This window comes from Austrofundulus limnaeus, unplaced genomic scaffold (assembly GCF_001266775.1).
Source record: "Austrofundulus limnaeus strain Quisiro unplaced genomic scaffold, Austrofundulus_limnaeus-1.0 Scaffold1, whole genome shotgun sequence".
Classification (NCBI taxonomy): Eukaryota; Metazoa; Chordata; class Actinopteri; order Cyprinodontiformes; family Rivulidae; genus Austrofundulus; species Austrofundulus limnaeus.
This window is the reverse complement of record NW_013952403.1, coordinates 7,420,234-7,427,955: the sequence shown is the minus strand read 5'-3', so window position 1 is coordinate 7,427,955 and position 7,722 is coordinate 7,420,234. Positions and strand designations below refer to the sequence as shown.

At 36.5% G+C, this 7,722-nt stretch overlaps 1 protein-coding gene across 1 annotated transcript in view; it reads right to left on the bottom strand.

The window, feature by feature from the left end:
- The window catches only part of spock1 (SPARC (osteonectin), cwcv and kazal like domains proteoglycan 1), a 174,781-nt gene extending 168,364 nt beyond the window's left edge, over positions 1-6,417 (bottom strand). Inside the window, exon 1 of the mRNA XM_014007785.1 lies at positions 6,396-6,417. The gene's annotated coding sequence lies outside the window, so the exon portion shown is untranslated. The remainder of the gene's footprint in view (positions 1-6,395) is intronic.
- Positions 6,418-7,722: the final 1,305 nt, after the last annotated feature.

The window sequence follows — 7,722 nt, the reverse complement described above, 5'->3', positions numbered from 1 at the left end:
ATATTTATTTATTTATTTATTTATTTATTTATTTATTTATTTGTGAAACAAAGAATGTGACATGTATTTTCCCTCAAAGCAATCTGTAAAACTGATTTCTGGTCACGGTCATAAATTGCTTCCTCTTTGTTAAAGTTGAAGAGTTAAAGTTTTGGACTGAAAATGTGTTGAGTAAACAAAACTTTACAAGCCATGGATTTATGTTGATAATGATTTGATAATCTTGCATGCAGTGTAGACTGAGTTTAAAGGTTCATCCAATGGCAGCTTTTGGCCTTTCATTAAACTTTATGAATGTTTTTTTTATAAAATATCAATAAGTCTTCTGGAGTGTGCATCATTTGTTGGAAAATGAACATTTATTGTTATTATTTTTAAATAATTTATGCTTCACCAGACCAGATGGTGTCACTTCTTTCCACCTCAGAGAGTTCCTCCKATAGGGATTGTTTCCAAATGTCCTTAGAGTGCTTTAGTCAGGTATGGCTACTTTTCTGGCTCCTTCATCAAAGTTCTAAACTGCTGCTTTGTAAATGTCTCCCAACCCCACAAAGAATGGATTCTGGGGGAAATTGACTAAATCAGGTGCCTCACAACTAGGACACGTACTGTAAAATGACGAGATAAAAAGGAAGCTGGAGCTCGCTGACCAGTTTTCAGCCAGGTAATACTGTATTTCCTGCCTCGCTTCTGTGTCCACTTGGACTCTGATGAAGACACTAGTTGTGCTGAAAGATTTGCACGTTAAAGCTGAAAAAATTGAACAGTGAACAGCTTACTCCAATCTTCTCTTGGGCACTTTAAACACTGCAGAAATGTTTGTGTCTTCACTCTGCAATAACAATCTGTCCAGGAAAAACTGTTTGCAGARGGATAAGAATAAATCAAACTGACACATTTAAAAATGAGTTTAAAGAAACAAAAAACTGTTACTGTATTTGAAAGGTGGAGCCATTGAGTTACAGTTTTAGTTTTATTAAAACTACTTTTCAGTTGACCCTAAACACTTTTTGGCTGTGTTTTGTTGTGTTAAAATTTAATAATTGTCTAACAGAATTTAGAGATTTAATAAAAAACAACTCTGAAATGGGTCAACACTGAGAYGCTTCCCATGGTGCTGAAAATTGCTGCTTATTTTAAAGTGGTTGAAAAATGATTAAGAGAGCTATTAGAAATTTCTGAGTCTGTCTGTAGCCATATTTATAATTAATCCTTAACATCTTTAGAAAATCTTCTGGAAACAAATAAATTGGGCAAATTACCCCCTGTACGCTCAGTAATGCTTGGAAGTGAATTAAATTTATTGTTGGTAAAATCCTGGCTTTTTTTTTCTTCAGATTTTGATAGGATAAACTCATTGTTTGATTTAAGTTTTAATAAATATTTTCAGCATTTTGCAAGAAAACAAAAGTCTTCTGGAATTAATTGTAAAACCAATCATTTACAGTCAACTGAATAGGAGTTGGAGGCAGCTTTAATGGCACCCACTGTGTACAACGAAGCCAATCATGATGCTGAAACTAAACTTGTTTTTCTAGGTTTTCTCTTTGAAGTCATAGGAAAACAATATTTATGATCTGAAACAGTCAAAATATTAGAACAAAAGTTTGTAAAAGACTGTGAATCACGGTTGAATGAAAGCAATATATTGAACATTAAAGGCCTAGCATTCCTTGAAGGAATGCGTATCATATATTTTGAGAAATGACATTCTTGTAGCTGATTTAGTCACTCAAAACCTATGAGCAACCTCATCTGATATGGTCAAATGTCACATTCAGACATTGTTGGGGAACAGTCTCATATGCTATCACATCAAAAATGAGCAGAATGCCAACAAAAGTGGCTGAATTATAGACATTTTTTGTGTTTTTGCTGTCATTTAGCCATGGCAGCCATATGATTTGAGTTTCTGCTGTTTCAGCTTTCTGCAAATTTCAGTAAAATTTGTCCAGTGGTTAATGAGACATGTTGCTAAGAGAGTGATGTGCTCATCAAGATTCACAGGTTATAGTAGGATGGAGTGGSAGATAGACTGACGGATTGGGGCCTCATCCTCAGTAATGAAGGCYTTGCTTTGGTCAGTCYTGGTGAAGACAGAGCTGAGTCGAAAGACAAAGCTCTGGATTTYCTGGTCTGTCTACATTCTAACCCTCACCAATGGTTATGAAGCATGACTGAAAAAAWGAGATCCTGGATACAWGCAGATGAAATGAGCTTCRTTCGTAGGGTGGCTGGGCTCAGCCTTATAGATAGGYCGAGGAGCTCGYAGTAGAGCCGCTGCTCCTCCACATTGAAAGGAGTCAGTTGAGGTGGTTCGGGCATCTGATTGGAATGCCTCCTAGATGCCTCCCTTCAGAGATGTTCTGGGCACGTCCCACTGTTAGGAGGCCCAGGACTCACTGGATGAATTATATATCCTCTATATATCCTCTCTGGCCTATAGGGAACAACCTGGWGTCCCKCAGGGTGAGCTGGGAAGTGTCTCTGGGGAGAGGGAAGTCTGMGTTTCTCTCCTAGACTTGTTGCCTCTGTGACTCGACTATGGATAAGCATCAGAAGATGGATGGGTGCACAGGCAAACATTACACACATTCATACACAATACATACATACACAGGCAAAACTTTCTCTCTGCCTTTGAAGAATGGATGATAAGCATACAGATGATTAGTTATTAGTCAGTAAATATATCTTCAAACTTTTCAAGCTAATTGTATTCATCWGTCTCTGACATTGCCAAACACTAATAAAACCATAATACCAAAGCTGAACTGGAATACCGAAGCAGAGAATATAGCATAGCGAACAAAACAGTCATAAAACTTGGTTCTGTAATAATAAGACAAAATCGTGTTCTCTGGCAAGGCTAAGAAGACACAGACAGCGAGGCAGACAGTGAGGCGATGGTCAAGGACACAAAGACTGCCAGTGAAAAGGTAAAGAACAAGAAAAAAAAACTAGTTTTATGATAACAAACACAAAGACTGAAAAGAAAATCAGGGAGTGTAATAGCATTGCATTCSAGTGCTGTGTTCTGGGTTCAAATATTCCTGGGTGTTTGAGCAGATCTTCTTGTGATTCAGAGGACACAGAGGAGAACAGTTTAGTGTTCTAAAGCAGAAGTGACACAGAAAGGTTATCTTCARACAGCAGCCCACTGTTTGAGAGGACTTAAAAAGGAACAAAGACAACTCTGCAATGCAGCACTARGTCGAAAAACCTGCCGGGCCTCCCTCCTGGGCAGGCAGTGAAGAGGCAGCACACAAGGTCACGGAGGTTTCTCGACTCAGGCAGCCAGGAGAGTCTTTCTCAGGAGGACTCACTCACTCCAGAAACAAATTACACCAGAGAGAGATGGAACACCATTACCTGCAGTAGTGTTGAGCATCTGAGAGCTGTTGAAATCTGTTTGTGATAGTCACGCTTTTAGATTTTTACCACACCAGATAGGCTATAACTCAACAACTCTCCCGCCATTTTTCACACGGAGTGATAAAAGGCTTTAAAGACCAACAGAAAAAGGGACACAACCTCGACTGGAAGCTGTTCAAGCGACAAGCTTTACGAGTTAATGTTTCAAATTCTCATTAAAAAATGACAAAACATGAATTGTAACGATCCCAAACTAAAATGTGAACAAAACTTCATTTTTTTACTACCTATAATGAGATGCAAAGATTTGTTTTGAACCCACAGCATCACAAGAAATCTTACCACAGTGGTGGGCTCTGAGCTGCCTCTAAGTGGGAGAAAATAGATAACCCTTATCAAGGTTTTCTCAAAGCAAAGTTACAGCCGTGAAAGCTAATTACATTTCAGAGCCACAAAGAACAGCCATAAAAGGCACTGATCCTTCATATTTTGTTATGTCTGAGCTTCACAAAGAGATATTACAAAATATTTCAGTCACAGTTTTTGGGTTGTCTGAGATATGATGTGTAATCATCTCACWGTGTTGTTGGTTATTACTTGTTCAACACACTGCACTTAAGTGGCTAAAATAAACAGATTACAAAGTTCAATACATAGGGATATTTTAAACAAAAAGAAAAAAAAATGCCCAGTATACGTATTAGCACTCAAAATATGATTAAGGAAAAAAGTGTGTCTTGGCTACAATCACACCCTATTTGTTGGTAAAAATCTTTAAAACTGACTGAGTTAGAGATGTTTTGTGTGCTAAAAGGGATACATCATGCAAAATAAAACTTTTTAACCATTAAATACATTTTGTTGTGCACTTGGCATCTCTATGAGAGCACAAATGTTTAATTTAGTTTCTCCTGGTGCTGTGTAGATTTTTTTATATTCTGTTTGAGTCATATTTTTCCACCTGTTTTCTTTATTCTCTATTATGTTTTCTGAACTATTATGTCAAATTATTTGCAAAAGAACTTCAAAATAAAGTTTGGATTTACCAACTAACCAGTTTCATCTTCTTCATTCTCCTCTCATTCTGGCTCAGACTCTGGCTCCAACATGTAAGGCTGGATGGACAACTCTTCTGTTGTTGGCATCTTTGAAATAATTTGTACAAAAAAAAGCTGCATCGCTATATAGTCATATTTCTGCCATCAAACTAGAATGGGCAAGGGGGTGAAGCACCACATTTGGATTCAAAGAGACAAAACGAGCATCAAAACGAGCTGACCTGGGACACATCTCAGAAAAGGGGTAAAGGGGTTTGTGGAGTTACATTAATGAGGAATTCATTACAGTTCCACTTTATGGAACCTAACGGAATGATTTAAATGTAAAAAAAGAACAATTTGAAAGCATGACATGTTTTTCTTTAATGCTGGGTAGCTGTGGCATCCATCATCAGGTTGACTCCAAGTTATTTAATTCTGGCGGTACATAGAATGTTTACTGTAAGTTTTACTACATTTATTTAGCAATTCCTGAGATATATTGGTAACAGACTGTCACAASCACGCACCATCAGTGGTGAACAAAAATCGGAGCTAAAGAGCAAAACAAGAGGAAACAAAAACATCCATTCTGGTGGTTGAGTAAAATTATTGCACATATTCCCTCCAGAGAGTTGGTTAAATACCGACCAATTAATGTCCAGAAACTGTTTCACCAACTCCTTCAAACCTGTCTTATATTTGAAAGCACACTCTGAGACTGTCATTCATTTACAAAAATAAAAAAATAAAAAATAAAAACTGACACTGATAAGAACTGACTGCTAATTAAAAGGACTTTTTCACCTCTCAGTCCATTAATCTGCCTCATGCTGAGACAGTCAARCAAATTGGAAACGTTCTGACGTCAGATCAAAAAAATGAAAAAAAAAAAACAACAACAAATGTAGTAGAAGTACTGACTGATACACACCAATTGTGTASTTCAGACTTGCAGTAGTTATTTAAATATACTTAAAGATAGGTAAAGTTGAGCTAATGTGTAAAGGTAACAACTTAGTTTCAAAGTCTTGATATTTGTGACAAGACAAAATGCAGAACTCAGCAGTTTCATCATGGCTCACCAAGCAGATCTAAAAAACAACAGTGGTGTTCCAGATGTGAGAATAAAATCAGATCCTTCATTTACTTAACTTCATTTATAKATGTCTATATCATCAGAACAAAAGTATTTAACATTACTCCTTTATCATTGTTTTCCTTCATTCCATTACAACACAGTTTCTCACTTTCAGTCCACAGCTTCCCCCACACTCCCATCATTTCTCCCACTTGTCACTCAGTTGTGGTTCTCAGTTCCTCCAATAGTCTGATCATCCAGCCTGTCACACACTGTATTGCTCTTCTCTTGCTTCATTTACCCTCTCTGGTACTCTTCTAGTTCCCAACAACTTATTTCCTYTCCTCTGACACGTACATCCCAGGCTTTCAACCATCAGACTTTGCATCATAGTTTGTGATGGTTCTCGTGTTTCTTTTGGGGCTGTGAAGGAAACAGTTTTTGGACAAATGCAACACAGATGCTTGTGCTAGAGGTATTATTGGGATACTTGAGGAAACTAAACTTTTGTGCACGGATACAAACTAAAAATAAATGAATAAACAACCGAGTTGAATGCATTTTTAAAAACTTAAGATATTTTTAATTTTAACTAAGGAGGTGCATTCATAAAACTCAAATCATGGCTCCAGTAGCTTTTAATAATTCTCTGGACAAAGATAATATATTAATTGGAATACACAGACTTGCATTGGGATTTGTTTCTTGYAAACTTCAAGTGATTATCAGAACCCCCTACTGACCTTTTAGGCAGTAAAATGACTCTGCAGCTATATTTGGAGGCAGCAATAACTGTATACTAATTTAGKTCTTTTATATTATCTTATCAAACATGGAGAGAGAAAAAAAAGTTTCTACATGTGAACAAACAAGAAGCACAAGGTGTGAAAACTAATCCCTACCTTCTGTTACCTCTGCAGCCACCTGTGAAGACAACTTCCTTCCTGCCTTCAGCACCTTCTGCAGCAAAAAAAACAAAAAAAACAAATGAATCCCAGGTGAAGAGAGATGAGAGAAAAAACTGGAAGAAAAGAAAACAAATAAAACACAGCCAGGGGTGCCTGGCTGGAAGCTTATCAGCATCTAGTAACTACAAAATAACAATGCGAAAGCTTGGAAAATACACAAGGTAATACAAAATAAGTAAAGAAAAGATAAGCAGAGTAACTGTTGAAACAAGAAAAATCCAGTCGCTCTGTGGATGTGGATCAGTTTGTACAAGGCTGGAATGATTTTGGATGAAAAATTTTGACATTTGTGTTATATGTTTGTATTTTCTTATATAAAATACTTACAAAATAAAATACTTATTTTTTTCAACACATGCCATTTTTTTCAATACTTGGCAGCGAGACACAGTCCAATACATTTAGTACTTCTCCAGCACATGGTATTTACTTTGGGGACTGCTCTGTATTATGTAGCATGTTGTTCTGTTCTCACTGGGTACCTGATCCATACCAGGTAAGAACATGATACATACACATAAAAAAATACCAGGTAAAAACTGGTCAGGTCAGTAAGTTGTGTTTGCCATCTTGAAATGTGTTCATCAGAAATGTTTCTCAGTTATAAATCCAACACATCCAAAGATTGCTTTGAGAGTTTTATTTAAATCTSTTCAGTGGTTTAGAATGTTTTGCAGAGTGCAGACAGGCCCAGGTGACTCAAATATTTAGGGATAAAGTTTTTAAAACATATCCTTCACAATAAGATAAAGTTCAGTGTGTGATGTAAAAGACTCACAGCTACARATGCARCAACTTTTAGCTCAATACCTGATAAGTCATTTTGTGTTTGCTAAGGTTTATTAGCTGTGGCGGCTGTCTTAAAGGAGGCCGACTCCAAAAGGTAACTTCAAAATGATCACTTGTTGATGTACATCCAATGACTGCTTTATTTCAAATCCACCCACAGGTTCAAAGGCAYTTACATTTATATAAATGTGTAAAAAAGTGTTATGGCTGTTTTTTTTTCTGAAATGCTTTGTTTCCTTGGTTTGCTTTAGGAATAGTCTGAGCATATAATACCTACTGTGAGCAGTTTCACAGTTCAAGTTTCATAATGAGAATTATTTGACTTGGAAAAGTGTTTTTTTTCTGCTGGAATTTGTTATTTTGTTTGTTGTATTAATTATATGTATTCATGTTCTTCATTTTTTTCAAAACACCAAAATTTGCACAAAACTTTCTAATTTTTGTCAGTCCAATCACTTTCAAATATTAAATC